General features: G+C 40.9%; 1 non-coding gene across 1 annotated transcript; it reads left to right on the forward strand.

Moving 5' to 3' along the window:
- Positions 1-8,196: 8,196 nt before the first annotated feature.
- Positions 8,197-8,303, forward strand: LOC148577595 (small nucleolar RNA R71). Its single transcript, XR_015903800.1, has one exon. It is a non-coding gene; the product is annotated as a small nucleolar RNA R71 (small nucleolar RNA).
- The last annotated feature ends 2,699 nt before the right edge of the window (positions 8,304-11,002 follow it).

Consider the following 11,002-nt stretch of genomic DNA (forward strand, 5'->3'; position numbering starts at 1 on the left):
ACCTTTTTCAAAAACTATTTTCGAAAATCACTAACTCTTTTTCAAAAATTATTTTCAAAAATCCTCTCCCTCTCTCATCTTATTCTATTTATTTATTCATCTACTAACAATAAGGAACCTCTTTACTTTGACATAGAGAATTCCTCTTCTTTTCTTTTTCTCTTCTCTTTCTTATGAGCAGGGACAAAGAAAAAGGCATTCTTGTTGAAGCTGATCCAGAACCTGAAAGGACTCTGAAGAGAAAACTAAGAGAAGCTAAATTACAACAATCTAGAGACAATCTTATTGAAAATTTCAAACAAGTAAAGGAGATGGCAGCCGAACCCAACAACAATAATGTAAGGAGAATGCTTGGTGACTTTACTGCACCTAATTCCAATTTACATGGAAGAAGCATCTCCATTCCTGCTATTGGAGCAAACAATTTTGAGCTGAAACCTCAGCTAGTTTCTCTAATGCAGCAGAATTGCAAGTTTCATGGACTTCCATCTGAAGATCCTTTTCAGTTCTTAACTGAATTCTTGCAGATCTGTGATACTGTTAAGACTAATGGAGTAGATCCTGAAGTCTACAAGCTCATGCTTTTCCCTTTTGCTGTAAGAGACAGAGCTAGAATATGGTTGGACTCTCACCCAAAGACAGCCTGAACTCTTGGGATAAGCTGGTCACGGCTTTCTTAGCCAAGTTCTTTCCTCCTCAAAAGCTGAGCAAGCTTAGAGCTGATGTTCAAACCTTCAGACAAAAAGAAGGTGAATCCCTCTATGAAGCTTGGGAAAGATACAAACAGCTGACCAAAAAGTGTCCTTCTGACATGCTTTTAGAATGGACCATCCTGGACATATTCTATGATGGTCTGTCTGAATTAACTAAAATGTCATTGGATACCTCTGCAAGTGGATCCATTCACTTAAAGAAAACGCCTACAGAAGCTCAAGAACTCATTGACATGGTTGCTAATAACCAGTTCATGTACACTTCAGAGAGGAATCCTGTGAGTAATGGGACGCCTATGAAGAAGGGAGTTCTTGAAATTGACACTCTGAATGCCATATTGGCTCAGAATAAAATATTGACTCAGCAAGTCAATATGATTTCTCAGAGTCTGAATGGAATGCAAGCTGCATCCAATAGTACTCAAGAGGCATCTTCTGAAGAAGAAGCTTATGATCCTGAGAACCCTGCAATAGCAGAGTTAAATTATATGGGTGAACCTTATGGAAACACATATAATCCATCATGGAGAAATCACCCAAATCTCTCATGGAAGGATCAAAAGCCTCAACAAGGCTTTAATAATGGTGGAAGAAACAGGTTTAGCAATAGCAAGCCTTTTCCATCATCCACTCAGCAACAGACAGAGAATTCTGAGCAGAATCCATCTAGCTTAGCAAATTTAGTCTCTGATCTATCTAAGGCCACTGTGAGTTTCATGAATGAAACAAGGTCTTCCATTAGAAATTTGGAAGCACAAGTGGGCCAGCTGAGTAAAAGGATCACTGAAATCCCTCATAGTACTCTCCCAAGCAATACAGAAGAGAATCCAAAAGGAGAGTGCAAGGCCATTGAATTAATTTCCATGGCCGAACCCACAAGAGAGGAGAAGGACATGAATCCCAAGGAGGAAGACCTCCTGGGACGTCTAGTGATCAATAAGGAGCTTCCCTCTGAGGAACCTAAGGAATCTGAGACTCATCTAGAGACCATAGAGATTCCATTGAACATCCTTATGCCATTCATGAGCTCTGATGAGTATTCCTCTTCTGAAGAGAATGAGGATGTTACTGAAGAGCAAGCTGCCAAGTTCCTTGGTGCAATCATGAAGCTAAATGCCAAATTATTTTGTATTGAGACCTGAGAAGATGAACCTCCCTTGTTCACCAATGAACTAAGTGATCTGGATCAACTGACATTGCCTCAGAAGAGACAGGATACTGGAAAGTTCATAATACCTTGTACCATAGGCACCATGATCTTTAAGGCTCTGTGTGACCTTGGTTCAGGGATAAACCTCATGCCCCTCTCTGTAATAGAGAAACTGGGAATCAATGGGGTGCAAGCTGCTAAAATCTCATTAGAGATGGCAGACAATTCAAGAAAACAGGCTTATGGACAAGTAGAGGACGTGTTACTAAAGGTTGAAGGCCTTTACATCCCTACTGATTTCATAGTCCTGGATACTGGAAAGGAAGAGGATAAATCCATCATCCTAGGAAGACCTTTCCTAGCCACAGCAAGAGCTGTGATTGATGTGGACAGAGGAGAATTGATCCTTCAATTAAATAAGGACAACCTTGTGTTTACAACTCAAAGATCTCTCTCTGCATCCATGGAGAGGAAGCAGAAAAAGCTTCTCTCAAAGCAGAGTCAACCAAAGCCCCCACAGTCAAACTCTAAGTTTGGTGTTGGGAGGCCACAACCAAACTCTAAGTTTGGTGTCAAACCCCCATATCCAAACTCTAAGTTTGGTGTTGGGAGGTCTCAACAAAGCTCTGCACATCTGTGAGGCTCCATGAGAACCCACTGTCAAGCTATTGACATTAAAGAAGCGCTTGTTGGAAGGCAACCCAATGTTTATTTATCTAATTTTATTTTTATTTTTCATGTTTTCTTAGGTTCATGATCATGTGGAGTCACAAAATAAATATAAAAATTGAAAACGGAATCAAAAACAGCAGAAGAAAAATCACACCCTGGAGGAAGCACCTGTCTGGCGTTTAACGCCAGAACAGAGCATGGTTCTGGCGCTGAACGCCCAAAATGGGCAGTATCTGGGCGCTGAACGCCCAAAAGGGGCAGCATCTGGGCGCTGAACGCCAGAATTGCACCCTGGAGAAGAGCTGGCGCTGAACGCCTAGAACAAGCATGGTTCTGGCGTTCAACGCCAGAAATGGGCAACAAATGGGCGTTGAACGCCCAAAATGGGAACCAACCTGGCGCTGAACGCCCAGAGTTGTATGCAAGGGCATTTTACATGCCTAATGGGTGCAGGGATGTAAATCCTTAACACCTCAGGATCTGTGGACACCACAGGATCATCTCAGGATCTGTGAATCTCACAGGATCCCCACCCACCTCACCCTCTCTCTCTCTCCATTCATGATCATCCCTTCTGTTTTCCATTCACCACTCACATCCATACACACATCCCTCCATCTCCTCCATATCTTCTTCTTCTTCTTCTATTCTTTCTTCTTTTGCTCGAGGGCGAGCAACATTCTAAGTTTGGTGTGGTAAAAGCATAAGCTTTTTGTTTTTCCATTACCATTGATGGCACCTAAGACCGGAGAAACCTCTAGAAAAGGGGAAGGGAAAACAAAAGCTTCCACCTCCAAGTCATGGGTGATGGAAAGATTCACCTCAAGGGTCTATAGCTCAGTGGTAGAACATGTGGCTGCAAATCAAGAGATCCATGAGATACCTCAGGGGATGCACTTTCCTCCACAGAATTTCTAGGAGCAAATCAACACCTCCCTAGGAGAATTAAGTTCCAACATGGGACAATTGAGGGTGGAACATCAAGAGCACTCCATCATCCTTCATGAAATAAGAGAAGATCAAAAAGCAATGAGGGAGGAGCAACAAAGACAAGGAAGAGACATAGAAGAGCTCAAGGACATCATTGGTTCCTCAAGAAGGAAACGCCACCATCACTAAGGTGGATTCATTCCTTGTTCTTATTTCTTCTATTTTTCGTTTTCTATGTTATGTGCTTATCCATGTTTGTGTCTTCATTACATGATCATTAGTAGTTAGTAACTTTGTCTTAAAGTTATGAATGTCCTATGAATCCATCACCTCTCTTAAATGAAAAATGTTTTAATTCAAAAGAACAAGAAGTACATGAGTTTTGAATTTATCCTTGAACTTAGTTTAATTATATTGATGTGGTGACAATGCTTCTTGTTTTCTGAATGTATGCTTGAACAGTGCATATATCTTTTGAAGTTGTTGTTTAAGAATGTTAAATATGTTGGCTCTTGAAAGAATGATGACAAGGAGAAATGTTATTTGATAATCTAAAAAATCATAAAAATGATTCTTGAAGCAAGAAAAAGCAGCAAAGAACAAAGCTTGCAGAAAAAAAAATAGCGAAAAAAAATAGAAAGAAAAAGAAAAAGCAAGCAGAAAAAGCCAAAAGCTCTTAAAACCAAGAGGCAAGAGTAAAAAAAAAGCCAATAACCCTTAAAAACAAAAGTCAAGGGAAAATAAAAAGGATCCCAAGGCTTTGAGCATCAGTGGATAGGAGGGCCTAAAGGAATAAAATCCTGGTCTAAGCGGCTAAACCAAGCTGTCCCTAACCATGTACTTGTGGCGTGTAGGTGTCAAGTGAAAACTTGAGACTGAGCGGTTAAAGTCAAGGTCCAAAGCAAAAAAAGAGTGTTCTTAAGAACCCTGGACACCTCTAATTGGGGACTTTAGCAAAGCTAAGTCACAATCTGAAAAGGTTCACCCAGTTATGTGTCTGTGGCATTTATGTATCCGGTGGTAATACTGGAAAACAAAGTGCTTAGGGCCACGGCCAAGACTCATAAAATAGTTGTGTTCAAGAATCATCATACTGAACTAGGAGAATCAATAACACTATCTGAACTCTGAAGTCCTATAGATGCCAATCATTCTGAACCTCAATGGATAAAGTGAGATGCCAAAACTATTCAAGAGGCAAAAAGCTATAAGTCCCGCTCATCTGATTGAGCTATGTTTCATTGATAGTTTGGAATTTATAGTATATTCTCTTCTTTTTATCCTATTTGATTTTCAGTTGCTTGGGGACAACAAACAATTTAAGTTTGGTGTTGTGATGAGCGGATAATTTATACACTTTTTGGCATTGTTTTTAGTATGTTTTTAGTAGAATCTGGTTACTTTTAGGGATATTTTCATTAGTTTTTATGTTAAATTCACATTTCTGGACTTTACTATGAGTTTGTGTATTTTTCTGTGATTTCAGGTATTTTCTGGCTGAAATTGAGGGACTTGAGCAAAAATCAGATTCAGAAGTTGAAGAAGGACTGCTGATGCTGTTGGATTCTGACCTCCCTGCACTCAAAGTGGATTTTCTGGAGCTACAGAACTCAAAATGGCGTGCTTCCAATTGCGTTGGAAAGTAGACATCCAGGGATTTCCAGCAATATATAGTAGTCCATACTTTGTCCAAGTTTAGATGACGCAAACTGGCGTTCAACGCCAGCTCTCTGCCCAATTCTGGCGTCCAGCGCCAGAAACAAGTTGCAAAGTGGAGTTCAACGCCCAAAATGGCACAAAAGCTGGCGTTCAACTCCAAGAATGACCTCTGCACGTGTAACACTCAAGCTCAGCCCAAGCACACACCAAGTGGGCCCCGGAAGTGGATTTATGCATCAAATACTTACTTCTGTAAACCCTAGTAGCTAGTTTATTATAAATAGGACTTTTTACTATTGTATTAGACATCTTTGATCAGTTGTATGCTATCTTAGATCACGTTTTGGGGGCTGGCCATCTCGGCCATGCCTGGACCTTTCACTTATGTAATTTTAACGGTAGAGTTTCTACACTCCATAGATTAAAGTGTGGAGCTTTGCTGTTCCTCAAAGATTAATGCAAAGTACTACTGTTTTCTATTCAATTCATCTTATTTCGCTTCTAAGATATTCATTCGCACTTCAACCTGAATGTGATGAACGTGACAATCATCATCATTTCCTATGAACGCGTGCCTGACAACCACCTCCGTTCTACCTTAGATTGAATGAGTATCTCTTAGATCTCTTAATCGGAATCTTCGTGGTGTAAGCTAGAATGATGGCGGCATTCAAGAGAATTCAGAAAGTCTAAACCTTGTCTGTGGTATTCCGAGTAGGATTCAATGATTGAATGACTGTGACGAGCTTCAAACTCGCGAGTGCTGGGCGTAGTGACAGACGCAAAAGGAGGGTGAATCCTATTCCAGCATGATCGGGAACCTCAGATGATTAGCCGTGCCGTGACAGGGCATCTTGGACCATTTTCACAAGAGGAGGGGATGAAGCCACTGACAACGGTGATGCCCTTGCATAAAGCCAGCCATAGAAAGGAGTAAGACTGATTGGATGAAGACAGTAGGAAAGCGAAGGTTCAGAGGAACGATTGCATCTCCATACGCTTATCTAAAATTCTCACCAATGATTTACATAAGTATTTCTATCCTTCTTTTATTACTGCATTTCGAAAACTACATAACTATTTTATATCCGCCTGACTAAGATTTACAAGGTGACCATAGCTTGCTTCATACCAACAATCTCCGTGGGATTCGACCCTTACTCACGTAAGGTATTACTTGGACGACCCAGTGCACTTGCTGGTTAGTTATGCGACGTTGTGAAGATATGTTTAGACCATGGTTCTGTGCATCCGTTTTTGGTGCCATCGCCAGAGAATCAATTTCGAACAATAATTCACAACCTGAGTAACAATTTCGCATACCAATCACCCAAAGGAATTCTTGAGTGTACAGCTTGTGCCTCAATGCTTGTTTCTCCCACCATCGCTCTGTCATGCTCTGTCCTTAGTTCCTTCCCTTCCTGACTTGCTTCTTGTGAGGGTTTGAACACATTGAAGGTGAGTTGTTCATCATGTACCCTCAGTATTGGCTCTCCTCGCTCCACATCTATGAGCTCTCTGGCTGTAGCTAAGAATGGTCTTCCCAATATGATTGGGTGAAGATGACTTTCTTCCATTTCAAGTATGACAAAGTCTGTGGGAAGGAAGTAGTTCCCAACCTTCACCAGCACATTTTCAACAACTCCTATTGCTTGTTTTTGAGTTTTGTCCGCCAGCCTGATGACTACGTCTGTGGGCATCAGCTTATTGATTTGCAGCCTCTTCATAAGGGATAAATGCATTAAGTTGATGCTGGCTCGCAGAACACAGAGTCCTTTATCAAACATTGTTTCTCCTATGGTACAAGGTATGTGAAAACTCCCTGGGTCCTCCATTTTTGTAGGCAGCTCTGGTTGAATGAGAGCACTGCACTCCTTATTCATCACTATGGTTTGTCCTCCCTTGAGTGAGCTTTTTCTAGTCAGCAGCTCCTTTATGTACTTAATGTATGAGGGCATTTGTTGGAGGGCCTTGATGAATGGTATCTTTATATGGAGAGATGCAAATATGTCAAGAAACCTTGAGTATATTCTCTTCTCTACACCACCATTGAGTAATTGGGAAAAGGGTGCATAGAGTCTCAGCAGCTCCTTCTATGTAATTATGGTTTTTTGATGATTCTCTTCCTGCTTTCCTGCTGATGTATCTTCAGGTTGTTCTAATGGTTTGTTCGGCTCTTCCTCAGTCTCCTTATCACTTATAGTAACCATCTTACAATCTTCCCATCTGACTTTCTTTGCTTCACCTCTCGGATTTTTCTCTGTGTCACTTGGGAAGCTATCAGTAGGTTTGGGAATCTTCTCAGATAAGTATCCCACTTGAATTTCCAGCCTCTTGATGGTGTCTCCCTGATTCTTAATATTGGCTCACACCTCCTCTTTGAACACCTTGTTATCTTGAATCTCCTTGCATATCCCTTCAAGTAGAGTCTCAATCTTTGATAGTCTTTCTTTCGATGATGGAGAGTTGAGATTGGAAGGATGAGAAGGGCCATTTTGACTTTGGTATGAATGTTGAGAAGTGTTGTTGGGTGGGTGTTGGTATGACCTCTGTGTGGAGTGTTGGTGAGTTGCATTGTTGTTGGGGTTGTGGCATCTCTGATCTTGGCCTTGGTCTTGTTGATTTCCCCACCCAAAGTTTGGGTTGTTTCTCCAACCAGGATTATATGTTTTGGAGTATGGGTCATGGTTCTGCCTAGGTGAATTCCCAATGTAGTTGGCTTGTTCCTGATCACCCTCTGCTTCTTCATTTACTCCTTCTTGGGTTGCTGCTGAAGTGGTGATTGCTGCTACTTGATTCCTCTCCATCTTCTTGGTGAGGTCAGCTAATTGCTTGGTAATCATCTTGTTTTGAGCTAGCAGTGCATCCACATTGTTCAGCTCCATCACTCCTCTAGTATTGCCTCTTTCAGAAGCATAGAAGTAGTCATTCTCTGCTACAGTCTCAATGACATCTATGGCTTCTTCAATGGTCTTCTTCTTGTTCAGAGATCCCCTGGATGAGTGGTCTACTGCATTCTTTGATTCATACGAAAGGCCTTCATAGAAAATGTGCAACTGCACCCATTCATTGAACATATCTGGCGGGCATCTTCTTGTCAAGTCTTTAAACCTCTTCCATGCTTCATATAGAGTCTCACCATCCTGCTGCCTGAATATTTGTACTTCAGCTCTCAACCTGTTGATCCGTTGAGGAGGATAGAATCTTGCCAAGAACTTGTTCACCACATCTTCCCAGGTTGCTAAACTCTCCTTTGGAAAGGATTCCAGCCATTTAGATGCTTTGTCCTTGAGTGGGAAGGGAAACAGAAGTAGTCTATAGGTGTCAGGATGAACACCATTAGACTTCACAGTATCGCATATCCTCAAGAAGGTGGTTAGATGTTGATTGGGGTCTTCTTTGACACTTCCTCCGAATGAACAATTGTTCTGAACAAAGGTGATGAGCTATGGCTTTAGTTCAAAGTTGTTTGCATGTATGGTTGGCCTTTGGATGCTACTTCCACAGTTTCCTGGGTTTGGTTGATGTAAGAACCCAGAACTCTTCTCTCTTGTCCAGCCTGATGCGCTGGACCTTCTCTGCCATGGTTGTGAGCCTCTTCTTCATGATGGTTCTCCATATTCTCCTTCATGTCTGGTTCAAAGTACTCTTCCTCTTCCTCAGCACCAACTACTCTCTTTCCTCTTGCTTCCCTCCTTAATCTAAAGAAGGTCCTCTCAGGTTCAGAATCAAAGGAAGTTGAAGCCCTGCTTCTTCTACCTGTCATACAACCAACAAAGCAAAAGCAAGAGAGATAGATGTAGACAGTAATTTCTACAGAAATGTTGTTAGTGTGAGTGATGTAATATATCAAACAGTTAGTGGGTTAGTGAATGAATTGTAAACAACTAGGAAAATGGGTAGGTGAAAGGGAAGAAAATAGCTAAACAGAAAGTAAATTACTCAAATGAACTTAAATCAAACAAAATAAAAACAAATGCTCAATCTAGTTATCCACCAATTTAATCATTGTTGATACAAAATCAATCCCCGGCAAGGGCGCCATAAACTTGATACACGAAAACTTGTCTCTCAACAAATTTCCTTCGGCAAGTATACCGAATTGTCGTCAAGTAAAAACTCACAGTAGAGTGAGGTCGAATCCCACAGGGATTGATTGGTCAAGCAACTTTAATTGGAAGAATGTTCTAGTTGAGCTAAGCAGAAAGTGAGTTGAGAATTGCAGGAAATTAAATGGCGGGAAAGTAAATAGCAGAAAATAAATGACGGGAAGTAAATTGCAGAATCTTAAATGGGGAAGGGAAGTTTAGCATGAAAGTAAATGGCAATAAGTAAAGAGAATGGGTAAGATCAGAAATGGAGGATTCATTGGGCTTAGGAGATGTTGCATTCTCCGAATCAAGTTTATTTTCATCTCTTCCTCAATCAATGCATTCATTGATCACCTTGGCAATCTTAAGTGATTGAATTCCAATTCCTTGGTAATTCAATCTCTCAAATCAGATCAATAGCCAATTCCTTGGTCTAATTGCTCATGAGAAGAGATGAAGTGTGGTCACTGATTATACAACATGTATTTCCAAATCAAAGTATTGGGAGAATTATATGTCACCATATCCACCCAAATCCCAATTTGGTCCAACATGAGAAAACATTTCTAGCATGATCTCTTCATCCCTTTTCCAAGGTTCAGAAGAGATCCAAGTATGAAAGCTTCTTTTCCAAGATAACTACTCAATTGGATGAAGATTAAAAGCTTTCTAGTAAAATCAAGAGAAAAGAAAGAAGAAGGATTACGAAAACTATTATTGATCCATCAAATTACAACAGAGCTCCCTAACCCAATGAAAGGAGTTTAGTTGTTCATAGCTCTGGGAATGGAAAGCAAAGATGGAGAGTACATTCTGAAAGTTAAACTAGAAGTGCAGAGAAAGTAAAATACAGAGAGTAATTCTAATAATGCCAAAAGCTCCTTTTCTAGTTCAAAGCTACTCCTATATATACTACTCTTCTGATCTTCTAGTTGATTCTTCAAGTCTTGGATATGGGCCTTTGGATCTTGAGTTGACGCAGTTATCTTCTTCAGTGGGCTCAGCTTTACTTGCAGAGAAAGTGTGAAGTAGGCAAGGACTTTAGCTTAGGGCGTTTGTGGTGTTAACGTTAAGTGAAAATGTGGGGTTGAGAACGTTAGTGACAATCACCTTTTTTACTAACGTTTCTAACCCAAAGTGGTTCACATTAACTTCAACGTTAGTGGCACTAACGTGACCACTAACGTTGACCCTTGGCCCTTCGCAAACGTTACTGGGGTTTACCTTTTTCAATAACGTTAAGAGTACCCCTTTCTCCCTACGTTAGAGTTCACATTAGAATAGTTAACGTGGCTTTTAACGTAGGCTTGCCAAATCTTCGAGAGCATTAGTGACACTTACCTTTGTCACTAACGCTTCAGAACGCCCCTACTTCCCACGTTAGAGTTCACATTAACTAGGTTAACGTGACTTCTAACGTGGTATTGATAGCCATCTCCAACGTTAGTGACAAAGGTGAGTGTCACTAACGTTGGCTCATCATCCCTCTTCTCCACGTTAGCTTCCACGTTAATGTAATTAACGTGGCAACGAACGTGGCTCATAGTGGCTCAATCCAACGTTAGTGACAAAGGTGAGTGTCACTAACGTTGGTGATTCTTGCTCCCTCCACGTTAGAGTCCACGTTAACTAGGTTAACATGGCTTTTAACGTAGCCAATATGGGCTTAGTCCAACGTTAGTGACAAAGGTGAGTGTCACTAACGTTGGCATCATCTTCTTCTTCCACGTTAGAGCTCACGTTAACTAAGTTAACGTGGCTCTTAACGTGGTCAATTGCCCCTTTTG

Source organism: Arachis ipaensis, chromosome B1, assembly GCF_059453495.1.
Source record: "Arachis ipaensis isolate K30076 ecotype BB chromosome B1, ASM5945349v1, whole genome shotgun sequence".
Classification (NCBI taxonomy): Eukaryota; Viridiplantae; Streptophyta; class Magnoliopsida; order Fabales; family Fabaceae; genus Arachis; species Arachis ipaensis.